The sequence below is a fragment of the Palaemon carinicauda genome, chromosome 3, assembly GCF_036898095.1.
Source record: "Palaemon carinicauda isolate YSFRI2023 chromosome 3, ASM3689809v2, whole genome shotgun sequence".
NCBI classification, from domain to species: domain Eukaryota; kingdom Metazoa; phylum Arthropoda; class Malacostraca; order Decapoda; family Palaemonidae; genus Palaemon; species Palaemon carinicauda.
Window position 1 is genome coordinate 66,048,229 of NC_090727.1, and position 18,830 is coordinate 66,067,058.

Consider the following 18,830-nt stretch of genomic DNA (forward strand, 5'->3'; position numbering starts at 1 on the left):
TAAGCTTCCAAAAGTTTTATGTTACAGGTCTCAGAAATGTTTATGTAACAGCCATTTCTTAAAGTGTATGGAGTTAATGCCTGATGTACTAGTAGAGAGGGCTTGTGGGGAAAAAGTATATGATTATAAGGTTCTCTTCATTTACTCACTAGCTACCATGTATGTAACAAGTTCTTTAGGAGAATACAATCTACTTATAATGGCATTCAATTAAAGCAAGTGTGGTGTAATCAAGATCTATATAATGTTTACGAGGTGACAGAATCATTAAGAAAAGGGAAAGTTACAAGGGTTGAAGACTCCAATCAATGAAGACAATCACCAAGAACCCTAGGCTAGGTTAGGTGGGTGTGGTTAAGACATGATGCATCCTAATCTTTCACTCTGTTTTCCCCACCCAAAACCTAGTTGTTCCTTAACTGAAATACAAACCACACTATCTAATATGGGTTATTACTTTCGCGTAACTGAAATGACGAGCCATTAGAATTCTAACGAGGGTTTACTACCCCCATCGCTAGTTAGCGGGAGGTAAGGAGGGGTAGCTTGCTACCCCGCCTCCCGCCCCCCCCCCCCTCCTCACACACCTGTGTGATGAGCTCACTTTACTTTTGGCTCGGGTGGTGAGCGGACGTGTCCTCTTTCACCCTCGCTTCTTGATAGCCATTAATTCTTTTTGTCTTTTTACTCATTTTTTCTTATACTTGTAATATATGTATATAAACATTCTTTGTTTTTGTATATATTTTGGTGTATAGAAATGTAGTCAGTTTTCTTTCCAGTGTTTGTGTTGTGTGGTAGTGTACAACAACGACACCAGTAGTGCTAGGGCACCATGGTTTCTCGTCTTGGGGCGCGGCCTCTCTTGGTCCTTCGGTCGTTTCCTTCGGCTTTCCGTTAATTCGTCCGCCGTGGGGAATCGTCTTTGCTGGACTTTCTTCATTCATCTTTTATCTTCGCTGTTCCTCCTTTCCTACGGGGAACTTGGATTCTCAGCGAAGGGATTGTGGGAGTTTAGTTTGACTACGTTCTCTCTCTCTACTCGAGGTCATTCACCCTTTTACTACTACTACGTACTATTAAGGAAACTTCTTTCCCGTTGCGGGCTGAGTTGCTTTCCGTTTTATTTGCCTCAATTATCTTAAATGAAATCTAGTTGTATTTTTAACTTTCCAGCTTCTGGGGAACAATTCCCTTCGGGGGTCAGTGGTTCTTAGTATTTGTGAACATTCAAAAATCAGTTACATGATTATAATTGTTATGATTCTGTTTTTTGTTAAAGTTCTCCGCCCTCCCCCTTCTTCCGTGAATGTCAGTGGAGGAGGAGGGCGCATACTTAATTTTTAATTCTTATGTTTTGCTATTCCCTCATGGTTACTCTTTGGAGTTTGTTATATAATTATTTAACTTTATTTCCCCAGTTGACTAAGCAGTTTTTCTTCGTTTGACTGAAGTGTGCCAACGAAGCAGAGCTGTCCTGTTTATGCCTGGGGAGTCTGCTGTCGCTGCCGTCTCTCTAGGGCATCGTCATGGGCGTTATCCCTTCTCTTAGAAGTTCTCCCGTGACAACTGTCAGCTCTTCAGCTCATCTTGGAACAATAAGGAGGTTCACCTCCAGGGGTAGGTAACTTCCCTTTCGAAGGAGGTTCCCTTCCCAGGTGTGAGATCTCCCCCCTGCAGAGGGGGAACTTCTCATACCTTAATTTTCCTGATCCTTAGGAAGTTGCTCTTGGTGCTGAGCTACTGCTCTTGTAACCATGCTCAAGGGGCTGAGCGGCTGCAAGGCCAGTCCATGGAACTTCCTGTGACTATGCTCTTGGGGCTGAGCGGTCTCTTCTGTAGCTATGCTCAAGGGGCTGAGCAGCTGCAGGATCAGTCTTGACCCCTCTCGTTCGCGAGGGAGGCCACTCATAAGGGCTCTTCTTCGGAGGATTGCTCCTTATAGGTCAGCTTGCTGACCCTACGGCCCTTAGGGGTACCATCACCAGTGTCTTCAAGTCTCTTCTACGAAGTGTTCACCTCTCTCGTTCCCGAGATAGGCCACTCATAGACTCCTCTTCGGAGGATTGTTCCTGTTTAGACCAGCTTGCTGTTCAGTCACTAACACTTCGGTGTTTAGTGACAGGGAAACTTCGGTTTCTCGTTACGCTGACCCTTCGGGGTCTCGTAACTTTAGTTACGTTGATCCCTCAGGCTCTCGTAACTTTAGTCACTAACACTTCGGTGTTTAGTGACTAGGAAATTTCGATTTCCCGTTACGCTGACCCTTCGGGGTCTCGTAACATTAGTTACGCAGAACCCTTGGGCTCTCGTAACTTTAGTCACTTTGTACCAACCGTGAGTCACACAATTGTACATAATTATTTTGTATATATTATGTGTGTATCTGCGCTCTTCCCTCGCACTAAAAAGAACCTGAATGATCATGTCTCCGGTTTTGCTCTGTAATATTGTCTCTCTCGAACATGTTATGTCCTGTTGCCTTGAGGTCCTGTTGCCTTGAGGTTTTGTATATAAAGGAGAGTGTTCCTTAATAAACAACTCAGTTGATTACATCCTGCCTTTGAGTTCACAACCCTCACTCGGCACAGTCACATTGGTGACCCCGGAAGTCGACTCGCTCCACTGCCTTCCACCCCCACCTCCCTCGCCCCTCCATCGTTGGTACTATGACGGACTCTACTACAGCAGTTGGCGCTGCGGCCACCACATTGAAACTTTCACCATTCGCCAGCAGAGAGGCTTTTGCTTGGTTTCAGTGCGCAGAAGTCCAGTTTCGTATCAGGGGCGTGACTCGCTCAACCACCAAAGCAGATTATGTTCTCGCGGCGATGCCCGAGGACACCTTCCCAGAAATATCCAACTGGCTTTGTGAACAAGGAGACACCCCAATAGCGTATGACGCCCTCAAAACATACCTTCTGCAGCAGTACTCGCCGTTGCCAGCCGCCCGTATAGCAAAGCTTTTTCAGCTCTCGCAACAACCGTTGGGGGACCAAAGGGCTTCGCTTGCCCTCAGGGGAATGACCAGTATCGCTCGCCTTCAACCTGCCGCACCTACTTTGTGCCCTTTGGATACTCCCTTTACCCGAACCTGTACGCGCTGCCATACCCGATGTCGATAGTTTACCCATAAAGGACTTGCTGACCAAAGCCGACGGCCTTATGGACAGCCACTTCAAGACCTCCATCAACGCCTCCACCCCTGACGACGAGGATGCCTATTCAACGTCAACCGAATCTGACATGAATGCCGTAGGACATACACGCCTACCCCGTGACGTGCTGAAGCGGCGACAAAGCCGCCCACCACCCACCAATCGCTCGCCCCCCAACGAACGACTTCTACTGCCACTTACTACCTCCCATCCGCCGCAGTTTTGCTACTACCACTTCAGATTCGGGGCAACCGCGAAGAAATGTGCCAAGGATTGTCAGTGGCCAAAAAACGTGTAAGTAGGCCATCGCTTGTGGCGGTGGCCTCCCAAGTTCCTAATCTTTTCTTTTTACAGGATGTAGGAACGGGCATGCGATTTTTGGTAGACACGGGTGCTTGTCGTTCTCTTTTGCCAAGGAAACTCTTCAAGGCACGACGTAGTCTGTCTACATCTGCCGACGTCCGCTTGGTAGCCGCCAACGGATCTGCGATACCCACCTACGGTTATGAGAACCTCACATTATCGTTCGGAAACGGTAAATTCAATTGGAAGTTTCTCGATGCTGACGTCACAATGCCAATCCTTGGTGCGGATTTCCTCTCTCATTTCCACCTTCTGGTCGATGTCACCCACCGACGATTGGTCAACGCAGACTCGTACTTGTCGACACTTTTCCTATCCCACAAGCCCCTCTCCTTCTCTCCACCGATGCCAGCGACGTCGCTATTGATGCATTACTCGAGCAGGTGGTCAAAGGCTCGCCCCGCCCATTGGCCTTCTTCAGCAGAAAACTGTCTAAGGCAGAATCGGGTTATTCTACCTTCGATCGAGAATTGGTGGAGGTGCACTTGGCTGTCCGTCACTTTTGCCATTTCTTAGAAGGTACGCCCTTCGTCATTCGCACAGACCACATGCCTCTGGTGTACGCCTTCACTCGACAGTCTGACGCCTTGTCACACCGTCAACGCCGACATCTCTCCGCCGTGGCTGAATACAATTGCACCCTCCAATACATCCCTGGGAAAATGAATCCCGTTGCCGATGCCCTGTCAAGAAACACGTTGGCTGCCGTTCAACTGGGATTGGATTACAACGCCCTGGCTGAAGCCCAACGACAGGATCCAGAGTATCAAGCTTGTAGGACATCATGGACGTCCCTCCGTTGGGAAGACTTTCCCCTCGAAGACTCCAACACCACCCTCCTCTGTAACGTTAGTACTGGTAGACCGCGACCTTGGATTCCTGCTCCCATGCACCGACAGGTGTTTGATTTCATTCACGGCCTTTCACATCCCTCGTGCCGTTCTACTGCACAGCTGCTGAAGGCAAAGTTCATTTAGCATGGCATTTCTAAGGATGCTAAGGATTGGGTCAGTGCCTGTACTTCTTGCCAAACTTCCAAAGTACATCGACACACGGATTCAGGAGTGGGCACCTTTCCTCAACCTCAGCGTCGTTTCTCACACATTCACGTCGATGTTGTAGGCCCCCTACCCACATCACAAGGATATCGTTACCTGTTTACCGTCATCGACCGCTCCACTCGTTGGCCTGAAGCCATTCCCATGGAAACTGCATTGTCCGCCTCATGTACAGCTGCCTTACTCTCTGGATGGATTTCAAGATTTGGTATCCCTAAGCATATTACATCTGACAGGGGAACCACTTTCACCTCTCAATTGTGGATGTCATTAGCGAATCTCCTGGGCATCACCCTACATCAGACAACAGCCTAAAACCCCGCTGCCAATGGAATGGTTGAACGTTTTCATCGCACCCTCAAAGCAGCTTTGATGTTCAGCTGCAAGGATTGCAACTGGTTTACTCAGCTTCCCTGGGTCCTCCTGGGACTAAGGACCACTCCTAAAGACACTCTCAACGTCTTGGCAGCTGAAATGGTGTATGGCGACCCGTTGGTCGTCCTTGCCGAATTTTTTCCTTCTACAACCTCCTCCGACGATCTCCACCGCATACGTCACGTCGTGGGAAAATTTACTCTGTGCCGCCAGACTTACAAGCCCCCAGCGAAGCATCACATACCAACGGACTTGCACTCTGCAACCCATGTCTTCCTGCGCAACGACACTAGCAAGCCACCACTAACGCCCCCTTACACAGGCCCTTTCCTTGTGATCCGACGCAGTCCGAAAGCATTCCTACTGTACATTCGTGGCAAAGAAGACTGGGTCTCCATTGATCGTCTAAAACCTGCTTATCTTCTGCCAGATGACCCGCCTACAGTTCGCCTCTCTAGATCAGGGCGCCCTATTTAACATGTACAGTGTCATTTTTAGGGGGGGGAGTCATGTACCAACCGTGTGTCACACAATTGTACATAATTATTTTGTATATATTATGCTTGTATCTGCGCTCTTCCCTCGCACTAAAAAAAACCTGAATGATCATGTCTTCGGTTTTGCTCTGTAATATTGTCTGTCTCTCGAATATGTTACGTCCTGTTGCCTTGAGGTTTTGTATATAAAGGAGAGTATTCCTTAATAAACAACTCAGTTGATTGCATCCAGCCTTTGAGTTCACAACCCCTCTCTCGGCATCGTCACAACTCCAACACTTCGGTGTTTAGTGATAGGGAAACTTTGGTTTCTGGTTGTGCTGTCCCTTCGGGGTCTCACAACTCAGGGTACCTTAGGCCTTTGGTCTCTCGTGCCCTTAGTCACTCTGATCATTCGGGGTCTCGTTCTCCTAGACCTGCTGACCTGCTGTCTCCGTTCCTGGCTGCTGACGCGCTGCGGTCGCCCACGCCCACCGTTATCCAATGGACACCGATCCCTTCGGGGCAAAGGGGCTTTCTCACATTTTGAGTAAGTCCCTCAAGCGCCAGGTATTCCCTGCGCACCAACGTTCTCCTGCGCGCTCGCGCGCAATTGCCCGCAAGCGCTCGCCCACTGGTCCTGCTGTTCCTGAGACTGCTATCCAGAGACACCCTGTTCCGAGCACTGCTCGCCAACGTTCCCTGCGCATTGGCACACATCGTTGGAGTTCCTGAGATAGCGCACAGGTGCTCACCAGTGGTTCAGCCTGCAGTGTCTCAAAGTCTCTTCTACGAAGGGCCCCTCTCCCATTCGCGGGAGAGGTCTCTTATAGAGACCACTCCTCGCAGTATCAAGCAGTACTTCCAGTGTGGATCGTCGGCTCTGATTCTGAAGCAGACCTGCCTGGTCTTCTTCAGGGGATGCCCTCCCTTTTAAGGACACATCCCAGTTCCTGATCATCCTATCAGCTGATCCTTCAACCTAGCGCACAAGCACAGAACAGTGTGCTAGCCGGAGGGGGGAAGGTTCCAGAAAGGTCAAGGGACATGCCGTCCTTATCTTTTTACAGGCGACTTCCCCTCCAGAGGGAGTGTCTGACAGCACAATCGTCGGCCGGAAGCCTGGTTTGGGACTCTAATCAGAGCGGTAGCACAGCCTTTCAAGCTGTTCTCTCTGAATGGAGCCACAAATACTTGTCTGCAACCACTCCCCTGAGGAGGAAAAGAGGAGTTCGGACGAGGTAACTTCTCCGAGGATGTAGCTGTCCCCTCGTAAGTCCTCGAGGCAGGTACTCTCCCTCCTCAGACTTTTCTCTTTCACCTTCGGACAAAGTTTTCCCGCCCTCAGGAGGGTCACGGGATGTGAGACGTTCCCCAATCACACCATTGAGGGAAACCCCACCTCGCGCTATATTTTTCTCGAATAAAGATAGAGAAGAGCCAGCCTCCGTTGTTTTTGGAGTCCTGCATTCCTCCCGGGAGAGAGTCAAGGACTCCAAAGAAATACCGGGAGTCCTCTAGCACCAAATATTCAGGCTCAGACATTCTTCGTTATGAGAACGAACCTGTTTGAGCCTAAGGACGTGAAGCAGGCGGCTGAGAGGCGTAGGAAGTCACAGAGACTCCCTCCTATATGGGGCTTTGACATTCAAGCCCTATAAACCAGCACCTCAGCAGCCACGTCCTACCAAATCAACGGCAGCTAAGACAGTGGGATCTAAGCCCTTTCTGGTCAAGGACAAAAAAGGCAAAAAGTTCCCCAAGGGAGGGAAGAATCCTAGAGGGGGCAACCGAGGCCGCAAACCCTAGGATTGGCAGTTCCCCTGCATGTCCGCCAGCGGTAGGATACCTACAAGGCTGCGCAGACAGGTTGCAGCAACTCAGGGCCGTTTCCTGGACAATTTTTGTAAGCAGTCAGGGATATCGCGTCCTGTTCACAACATCTCTACCTCCCCTGAGGACGAATCCGGTGTCATTTAGCACCCTTGCCTTAGGATCAGTAAGGGGGCAAACTCTGTTCGCAGAGGTCCAGATTAAAGAATTCTTCGGTCAGCATGGAGACCGCAGACAGTCAGTCTGGCAGTAAATCGCAAGACTACTTGTATTTACTGGACCTGAAGGCCGTGTACTTCCAGATCCCAGTCCATCCGTCTTCAAGGAAGTACTTAGGATTCAGCATAGACAACAAGGAGTACCAGTTCAAGGTGCCGTGTTTCGGTCTCTACACAACACCACAGGGTTTCACCAGACTGTTAACCCTAATTTCATCATGGGCACTAGGATCGGCTTCCGTCTCCTCCGTTATCTGGATGACTGCCTGATCCTAGCAGACGCGGAGTCATTCCCTCTGACTCCGAGACAAACTTCTATGACTTTGCCTGGATCTAAGGATCATGGTAAGTCTCGAGAGGTCCGCTCTGCTGCCCAATCAATGACTGGTTCACCTAGGCACGATTATAGAAACCAGTTTCCATAAAGCCTTTCCATCAGACGACAGGATAGCAAAGCTGAGAAGAGTCGCAACCCCTTTCCTCAGACGAGAAGAGCTTCCAACCCAATCTTGGTTACATCTCCACAGTCACCTTTCACCCTTGGCTCGTCTAGTCTTCAACAGTCGCCTCAGGATGAGGTCTCTCCAGGGGCGACTCAGGTCTGAGTGGAATCAAGGCTGCGATTCCCTGGACATCATGATCCCTATGGATCCTTCGGAACGGAAGAACCCCCAGTGGTGGGCGACAGGCGAGAACCTATGGGAAAGAATATATCTTCTCATTCCTTCCCCCGGTTTGGAGACTGTTTTCGGACACCTCAAAGGAAGGGGGGGACCACGTTCTGTACCACAGAACCTCTGTCCTGTGGTCAGAATCAGAAATGGGCCTCCATATAAATCTGCTAGATATGAAGGCTGTTCTTCATGGCCCTTCAACAGTGCCAACAAAGACCTAGCGGATCACTCTGTGGTGTGATGAGCAACAACACCACAGTAGTGGCTTACATCAACAAGCAAGGAGGTACCTTTTCATAGCAGCTATCCCATCTCTCAGTAGAGATACTGAGATAGACCGAAGTCCACTCGATGCCTCTATTGGCTCGCTTCATTCCAGACAAAGGGAATGTGCTCGCCAACTGTCGGAGCAGAGCATCCCAGATAATGAGTACCGAGTGGTCCTTGGATCATCTAGTGGCCAACAAAGTCCTGACTTTGTGGGGTTACCCGACTGTGGATCGGTTCGCTACAGCGCTGAACTTTTAGGCTCCCGCTGTATCACCCCCAGTCCCAGATCCCAAAGCACTCTGGCAAGATGCCTTCCAAAAAAGGTGTGACAGCACCTACGTGTGCGCTTTTCCCCCGTTCTGTCTGATGAGGAGCGTGCTCAACAAGACTAGAATATCGGCCAATCGCTCGATAACCCTTTATAGCTATGCTATGGTATCACACGGAATGGTTTCCGGACCTTCCGCAACTCCTAACGGAACTTCCGGGAGAACTCCCTCTGTGGCACAAGCTACTCAAACAACCACATACCAACATCTTTCACAATGCCGTAGCTTCGCTTCGACTTCACGCCTGGAGACTATCCAGCATCTCTTCACTAAGAGAGGATTGTCGCAACAAGTTGCGAACGGGATGTCTGGACACCTGCGCAGGTCATCCGCAGGGGCCTACCAGGCAAAGTGGCGAGTTTAATGTGATTGGAATCGTGAAGGGGTATCTCTCCACTCGATACCACTATTCCAGCAAGAGCGGAGTTCTTCGTTTATTTGCAGGAAGAATGCGCCTTTCAGTCTCTGCAATGAAAGGCTATTGCTCAGCCTCAAGTCTAGCCTTCAGGCCCAAAAGAGCATACTTTTCTTCCTCGCTGGTACTTTCCCTACTCATATGAAGATACGATCTTACCTGCCCTCAGTCGGAAGTGAGACCTCCTCCAGGGAAGATGGTTCGAATTCTCAGGCCTCTTAGGAGGCCTCCCTACAATCCATTTCGCCAGGCTTCAAATCACTCCCTAACTTGGAATGGGGTGTTCCTACTAGCTTTGGCCTAGGCCAAGCGATTCAGTGAACTTCATGGTCTCTCGTATGACATCGCCCATGCAAGGGGATGAGGGGAGGTAACGTTCAGATTCACCTCTGAGTTTGTGGCTAAGACACAGAATCCGGGAGTGCCGGATCCTCGATTCGACTCTTTCTGGATTTCGAGTCTTCGTTCTGTAACAGATGACCCAGACCATCTCCTACTGTGTCCAGTAAGGAGTCTTGAGGTTTTATCTCAAAGAACGGCTGCATTTGTCCCCAAGTGCAAGAGGAGGGTCACCTAGAATACCATCTCCGCATGGATTCATAGGGTGATCCATCTGTCCCTGAATCCTGACCCTCCTCCCTCATGTCGCCTTAGAGCGCATGATGTCAGGGTTGTAGCTACATTCCTGACCTTTAAGAAGAACTAATCAGTGACGCAGGTTCTACAAGCAGGGGTGTGGAAGCGTCAGACGACCTTCACAGCCCACTACCTGCAAGACGTAACACACAGGAGGCTCGATACGTTCTCTATCGGCCCTGTGTTGGCTGTACAACAGCTGGTCTAACCTCAGGCTCCTTAAAGGACAGGTAGCAGAGGGGTGAGGCCATTGTTACCCGGTCTTAGTCTGCATGAATGAAAAGAATTGTCTGGCCCTTATTCTTTTCTTCATCCTCTCCTTCCTTGGAGAAAGCAGCAACCTGGGTTCTCTACATGCTGACCTCAAACCACTGCAGGTAAGCCATGCTTCCTCGTGTTTCTAGTATTATGTTAATACTGTCACGTCCCCATACCCTGACGAGGTGGTATTGGGTAAGTCCTAGCCTAAAGTTTTCCATCTAAAGAGCTTCAGGTCAACTTCCTAGGACGAGTCACACACAACCCTTCACACACAGCTTATGTAGGCCGCAGCCCTTGCGTAGCAAGGTGCGAGCGAGGTGCAGGGACTCATTATTGTTGAGTACTGACACACTCAGATAACAAGTCCCCGGGCAAAGCCAAAAGCCAGTATGGATGGGATTTTTCCACCCTTCCTAAGGGTTGAGTCACCTATATTAAATAGCGTGTTTTGTATTTCAGTTACGGAACAAATGACAAATTCGAAGATATTTTGTATTTTTCCTAACTATACAAACCTTAGCTATTTAATCAAACTTGCCCGCCAGCCCTGTACCCCGTGAAGTCCTACCTCTAAGCAAAGTGAGCTCCTCACACAGGTGTGTGAGGGGGGTGGGGGGTAGCAAGCTTAACATCCCCCCCCCCCCCGCTAAATAGCGATGGGGTTAGTAAACCCTCGTCAAAATTCCAATGGCTCGTCATTTCAGCTACACGAAAGTAATAACCCATATTGAATAGCTAAGGTTTGAATAGTTAGGAAAAATACAAATTATCTCCGAATTTGTCATGTTTCCTAAGATACAATTGTGCTGTGTGTTTTTACACCTGGTTTTAGTGTGATTTATACTTCCCATATGTTAATCGTACAAAGGCAATACATTAGATTTTGTTTTATGATATCCCCTCCAGTAAAATACTGCTTCCCCTGTGAATTCACGATAATTGCACCATTCAAGGGGATGAGTAACGTAGCAATTAATAGTTTGAGCCAATAATAATTTACTAATTATAGAAAGTAGGTGATGAGTATTATTCATTGAAAAATATCTGGCAATAGGTATGCATATTTTCTTAAAACTAAACTCGTGATCGTCTACTCATTAATACCAATCAATAGATTTTTGAAAGGTCCTTCTAGATAATTGTAAAAACAAGAAATCCATGTTCAATTCCGCAATATAACTATACAAAATGTTGGAATACTCTTTGAAATATTTACACTTTTTATTTATATATATCAGGTGTACCTGGAGCAATGAGCTATGGGAGACAAAGTTGAAGGCTTATAATTTTGCTGCCCTTCAATGAAAGCATATTATATGAAAACCAGCTAGCTGTAGTAACTGGAATTCTAAAGGTAAGGTTAATAAAGAGCATGGTTTGTTAGATTTGAATAGTATTAAAAACTGTTGACTTATTCGTAGATTGAGGTCAAATTGATATTGGATTTAACATTTTTGTGTATTATGATGATAAGAGACTGTCAAAGTTGGTGGATTGAGCAAGATTTAATTAAAATAATTCTATTCTTAGCTATTCGAGGTAGATTTTACTTGTAAGATTATTACACTAGAATTGTCTTGTATCTGTACTGCATTAACAATTGATAGGTTGACTAATTCTAGATTTTGCCAATTGAAGGGAGTTACAAGATACTAATGCTCTTATTACAAGACTAAAGTAGTATTAGATTATTAATGATTTAAGATGGGATTTGATTGCCAATAGATTAGTATTGTGTTGGATTTCCAATTTTTGTTCATAAACAAATTCAAATCTTCGTCTTTTAATAGGATTATGATTTCCGCTTGGCTTGGAACTCGAATGTTGAATATCAGAAAGAGGTGTCCTTAATTACTAGCCAACACACAGAAGCCACTTTTGACTTCACCCATTGGGTTGTACACACGTACGCTCTCTCTCTCTCTCTCTCTCTCTCTCTCTCTCTCTCTCTCTCTCTCTCTCTCTCTCTCTCTCTCTCTCTCTCTCTCTCTCCAGGAAACCAATGGTTGATAAAGGCTGGATTAGATCAGTAAAGGATGAAGTTGGATAGGGTATTTTTTTATTTATTTTAGGTAACATTGGTTGAGCATTAGCAAATAAACATTGTTGTTTTGTTAGTATTAAACATTAGCAAAAAGCATTTTGTTAGTAATATTAAAGACATATCTTCTGTAAAACCAGGTTGCTAGTTTAATAGTGTTGGGTAGGTTAGTCCGTCAATAAAGTATACCCCGTAAACCAAAAACCGAAACGTTAAATAATCTCGTCAATTAACTAATTGAGAGAGAGAGAGAGAGAGAGAGAGAGAGAGAGAGAGAGAGAGAGGAGAGAGAGAGAGAGAGAGAGAGAGAGAGAGAGAGAGGGGGGGGGGGGGGAGAGAGAGAGAGAGAGAGAGAAAGAAAGAATGTTCCATAGACCAAGGCAAGATAAGTAGAATTGGTCAATCCATATAATTGAAGGTTTACCAAATAAAAAGATCCACTCGTATAAATCATTATAGGATAGCTGGAGTTAGGTTATGGAGGATCCACACATCATATGATGGAAATTTAACCAGTCATCTCAGTTACAAAAGTGATACATTAACTTGATAAATTTATGACTACCAGGTGCTTTTTTCAAGGGTGAAAACCCCCCCATTAATTATTCATTTCCACAGCACCACTCTTGTATACTAAGCAATATTCTACACCTGAAAATTAGCGTGTTGGTAAATCCTGTTTTTGCTCAATTCATCCATATTTTTTTTTTTTATATAAATATTTTATTGATCTGTGTGTTTTGACTAGGTATCCACTGTGGTGTAAGGTAGAATGTTTCATCTAGGAAATAGGATTTATAATTTCGAAGAAAATTACAGGGAGTAATTATGAGCATTTTGGGGGCTCCTGTTAGTCAGCGGATTTCCAGAGGCGAATCATTAGATTATTAAAGTGAAGTATGTCCTTTTTAGGATTTATGACGCAATACTTTTCCACCCTAACAAGATATTCTTTCGGTTGTAATATCTATTATAAATGGCACGGGCATGTCTAGCCAGTACTGATTCCCACTTCTGTATTCAATAAATTAGAATATTTTATATTTATAGTTTAACATGCAGAACATTTTACTAAAAATAGTCATGATTTTAAAGTGGACAGTAAGGTGTTTTTATACTCCTTACATATATGTACAATTAACATCTTTTACTGATTTTTTTCGGACTAGAATCATCAGAAAGGGAAATCATTGATAGCCTCCTGCAAAACACACAAAATCACACTACGAGTTTGCACTTATGATGAAGACCAGCAGCTATCAATCCCGAATTTACTACAGAAAAAAAATTCCAGAAATTCTCAGAGGAAGGCAAAATAATCGACGAATTATATCATTTTCTGATTTCCAAGGGAGGACTAATAGTGTCACTGAAGTGGCTAACCTATCAACAAATTTTTATGGAGTATTAAAAGACCCTTATGAAAATATCATCTCAGAGCTATAAATATTTTTAAATGATCAATCGACCAGATTTTGTTACGATGGTCACTCAGTTTATTTATTCCTTAAGTCCAATAGCAATCACTAAATGCGTTACAATAGTCATTCCATTTATATACCATGGGTTCAATAATAATCACTGTTACGAGGTTCACTTTTCTTAAATCCCATAGATTCAATAGCAATCACTAACTAAAGAGGAAATAAAGGTTAGAATAACAATAAATTATATAAACTTTTGCAACAACAATCATACCAGATTAGTCCAAGTTTATCAGTGTCTTTATTTAGTTATTGGGGCTATTATCTAGATCGAGTTGAAGCAGTAATGATTTTCCCTCTGAAACTGGAAATGTCAGTACATAAGAGGCTATGTTTTTGTAAGTTTTGATATCATGCATCTTTGAATTTTGAAGCCTTTGTGATAGTTTTATAGATTCTCAACCTTAGAATTTATCTTAAAAATTGTCTACATCAACATTGATGAGTTTATTTGCCCTGAAATTCTGATTGCAATTTCCTAATAATTATGATTTTTTCAGTTGTCCAAGAACTAGTTGTTGCATAGCAAATATACGTATTGATAATGGATTCATATTACCTGTTAGAATAATTAGCCGGAATTATTATAGGTAATATTAAATGGAATGACTTTATATGATGTATTATTGTAGATGTTTTTTAAAAATGAGGAGATTGAACATTTAGAAACAAATTAAAGTCAAATGGAAATGAGGAAGGACTTCATCCTAAGAAATTTACTGCTCGAGTTTTAAGTTTTCCTTAACTAGTTGCTAAATCAAATGTCAATTTCTTCTAAATCTCTAGACATTTTCTAGATCGTATCATTTTTCGAATTATTGTAAAGTACTACAAACAAGTCATCTAAATGTGACTGAAGGGAAATTAATATTAATCATCTTTTTAGAATTAATTCAAATTCATTCCACAATCTGTATATCAAATTACATTAATCGTATGTGAATATAACCTACAAATAATTATTTCAACTTTATGAAGACCTTTTCATCTGTCTTTCGTAACTGTCGTCTAAATTTTATTTTGTACAACGTCAATCTAGGTCTGTGTTCTCTTAGTGTAAGCCTGTGTTCTATTAGAATATATGCCAGTATTCTCGTATATTCTAGGCCTCCACTTAGAGTACTTTAGGTCTGTGTTTTCTCGCTTTAGATTCTAGCCATATGTTCTCTTAGTTTCTAGCACTGAGTTTTCTTAGATTCTAGATTTGTTCTCTCCAAGATTCTAGCCCTGTGTTCTCTTAAAATCTAGGTCTGTTCTCTCATAGATTATATTCTAGGCCTGTGTTCTCTTACATCCTAGGCCTGTGTTCTCTGAGATTAGATTTTAGGCCCGTGTTCTCTGAGATTAGATTCTAGGCCTGTGTTCTCTTGAAATTAGATTCTAAGCCTGTATTCTCTTAAATTTGATTCTAAGCCTGTGTTCTCTTAAGTTTGATTCTAAGCCTGTGTTCTCTTAAATTTGATTCTAAGCCTGTGTTCTCTTGAATTTGATTCTAGGCCTGTGTTCTCTTATTTTGATTTCAGGCCTGTGTTCTCTTAAAATTAGATTTTAACCCTGTGTTTTCTTAAATTTGATTCTAGGCCTGTGTTCTCTTAGACTTTAGGCCTGTGTTCTTTTAGAATAGATTCCGGGACTGTGTTCTCCTAAATTATATTCCAGGCCTGTGTTCTCTTTAAGTTTTATTCTAGGCCTGTGTTCTCTTTAAGTTTTATTCTAGGCCTGTGTTCTCTTAAATTAGATTCTAGGCCATTGTTGTCTTAAATTAGATTGTAGGCCTGTGTTCTCTTAGATTAGATCATTGGCTTATGTTCTTTGATTCTAGGCCTGTGTTCTCTTATATTCTAGGGCTGTGTTCTCTTAGATTCTAGTCCTGTGTTCTCTTAGATTTCAAGCCTGTATTCTCTTAAATTTGATTCTAGGCCTGTGTTCTCTTAAATTCTAGGCCTGTGTTATTTTAGATTCTAGTCCTGTGTTCTCTTAGATTCTAAGCCTGTGTTCTCTTAAATTCAATTCTAGGCCTGTGTTCTCTTAAGTAACAGTAAATGCCTTATTCCCAGCGAAAAATGGGCCTAAAGGCTCATGAAATAGTCCTTTTCTCCTAACCAGCCACTTGTTCGTTTGGAATGTTATTGAACCCCCACATATAGAGTTCTTTCATCCCCCTACTGGAGTATGAGAGCAGCAGTACCAGTGTTTATATTGAATATAAAGTACCAAGTCAAGATGGCCGAACTGTATCTGGGTATTTCATTTTGGATTAAAGTCCACTTATTAATTCAGTTGTCTAATAGATTTTTTTCCTGTATTAAGTCATGATAATGAATGGCATTGTTATTTATATTAGTTAATATTCCTCAAAAGCCTCTTATTCAATCTTAAAGCTATTGAATATAATTTTTTGGCGTGAAAGAGTACCTAAATACATACTTTAACCTTCAAACTAACACAATGTGGCTGAAGGAAAACTTAGAAATTCCTTAAAAACTTTTAATGTAGAAGATTGAATGCCAACTATGAACAGGTTTAAACGTAATCAGTTTAGTTATATAATTGAACACAAAAACTTTGAAGTCAATAACAAATATCAAAATCATGAAACATCATTTTCTGAAGCTTGAAACACCCTAGATTCAAAGAAAACTTAATGTCATCAAGTTCACGAGAGTCGGTTTCATTGTAGTTTATTACATGGCAATGTATCCTAGTATTCCAACTACTTTTTCTTATAGGAAAAATTACGCTCCCTTCGAAAATAACACTCGTTCCCGTCGCAAATGAATAGTTACAGAAATATATATATAACTATATCCGCCGATAATGGGGGACCCCCTTTGGGAACCCGGGGTTTTGGGTGGGGAAAACATACTGGGGAACAGATATATAACCGTAAACCAGTTCTTTTCTTCAAAGGTTATTTCTTGTGGTAATACAGTAACCAGTGCTGCCAACACCAGATGTAGATTAAATGTTAGCATTCCATACCTGATGTAGATCAAATGTTAGCATTTCATGCTAACATTAACACCCATTTGTTCGTTCGTTCGTTCGCCCCATCTTCCGTCCTGCGCATATATAACCCCCCTGCGCAGGAGTTTCTCTCCCTTATTACTCTTTTTTTACCGTATTATTTTCTCATTGTATATTCGCATTCACTGTTATTTATCATACATTCCATTTTCCCTTCTTATATTGGGTTTATTTGTTTGGTTATTTCCTTTCCCATTTGTACGTACGTTCGTTAGCACGAGTTTCCGTCTTGCGCATATATCACCCCCCTTCGCAGGAGTTTCCTCTCCCCTATTACTCTTTTTATTATCGTGTTTTTTTCTCATTTTATATTCCCATTCCATATTATTTATCATTCATTCCAGTTTTCTTTTCTATATGGGGTTTAGTTGTTTGGTTATTTCTTTACCTCCTCCCGGTTGCACATAAATACTTACCCTGTTCTAGTTTTTTTATCCAGTTAATTCTCGGTATGATCTCCTCATTTTATATTCCCATTCGCTATTATTTACCGTTCATTCCATTTTATCTTCCTATATTGTTTTTATTTATTTTTGTTGGTTAGTTCCTTTTCTCTCCTCTGTGTCTTATAAAACTTTTCTTTGGTCTAGTTTCCGTATTTAGTTCATTCATGTTTTCCCGCTTTTGTTCGTTGTTTTTCCCTTAACCAATCACCACTCTAGGCCTATTCAGATATCTCCCTACCCCCTCCCCCTTCCTTTATCGCTTTAACCGCTCTTTTCATACCCATTGTTCCAATGCCTTTCCCGTTGTAACCTTTGACCTGGTTAGTCGTTCTTCGTTACAAGTGCGGTTTTTAGTTTCGTATTTTGAGATGGAGCATATTATAGAAACTTGTACCGGTTGCAGGATTCCGTATCTAAAAGCAGTGGCTCAATTCAATGGTGATTTTTTTGATACTTCAGGTAATGTTGAGCATTTTCTTAAATCTCACAGCATTATTCCTCAACGTTTAAACTGCCCCAAGTGTCGTTCGCTTTTATCTTATAGGGCAGACATTCACAGGTTTTATTGCTCTACTGAAACCACCATCCGTAAAACTAAGAAGAAACGTCGTTGTGGGTATACCGTTACGGCCTATATAGGTACTTTTTTGGACCAAAGTCGGCTACCCCCATGGAAGATAATATTATGTGCCAACCACTTTTTGCATAAACATTCGGACCATGAGACCCTCATGGATGGTATCGACATATCTTCAAAGACTAGTGTGGATTGGAGAAGTTTCTGTTCGGAGGTTACCGAATACTTCTTCGATAATCAAGAGGCGATTGGTGGTGATGGAGTTACTGTTGAAATAGACGAAACTCATTTTGGTAAGGCTAAATACAACCGTGGTAAACCGTTAAGTGCGATATGGGTCTTTGGGGGTATTGAATGTGTGTCCAAGAAATTTTTCATTATTCCTTTAGTTCCCCCCCTTTCTACTAAACGAGATGCTGCTACTCTAATTCCCCTCATCCAGAAGTATATTAAACGTGGTAGTATTATTATCAGTGATAAGTGGGCTGCATACAACTCTCTATCGGAAATTGGTTACGTTCATAAGTCGATTAATCATTCGGAGCATTTCGTTGACCCCCTAGACCCAACCATCCATACTCAAAATATAGAACGTCTCTGGAGAGAAGTGAAGGAGTGGGTTCAGAGACCTGGAATCAGGACTGAATATTTCAAGCAATATTTTTCCAGGTTCTTTTTCACCCACTACTATCCTCAACATTCGTTACTCCACCACTTTTTCATTACTGCCAGTCGCCTCTACCCTCCTTTACAACAACAGACAATCGACCCCCCCTACCCACAAGACCCCGATGACCCCCATCCATCCTCATCCCAGTCATAGAAGTTAATCTGTCAGTCTCTTCCTTCCGTGTCCAGCAAGTTTCGTCGTTTTCTTCATAAAAGTAAGTCATTCCTCAATAGTCATTATTCGTGTTTTGTGACCGGGGTACTTCTAGGCAAGGTTAGGTGGGTTTGTTAGGTTCTGTGGCCTTTCTGTACTTTTTATATATTTCGTAACAGTTATATGGAGAAATTATTTAATATAGCTGAGGAAATATTTAGCAGTTCTACCACTAGTAATGCCATCGTGTCGTTGGTAGTTCTGTGTACCATTCGTCATCGTTGGTAGTACTGTGTATCAAGGTAAGTCATTCCCCCATTCTTATTATGTGTGTTTTGTGACCGGGGTACTTCTAGGCAAGGTTAG

At 43.4% G+C, this 18,830-nt stretch overlaps 1 long non-coding RNA gene across 1 annotated transcript in view; it reads left to right on the forward strand.

Moving 5' to 3' along the window:
* Window positions 1–13,579, forward strand: part of LOC137637666 (uncharacterized) — a 14,608-nt gene extending 1,029 nt beyond the window's left edge. Inside the window, exons 2-3 of the long non-coding RNA XR_011043746.1 lie at window positions 11,305–11,420; window positions 13,277–13,579. This is a non-coding gene — a long non-coding RNA (uncharacterized lncRNA). The remainder of the gene's footprint in view (window positions 1–11,304; window positions 11,421–13,276) is intronic.
* Window positions 13,580–18,830: the final 5,251 nt, after the last annotated feature.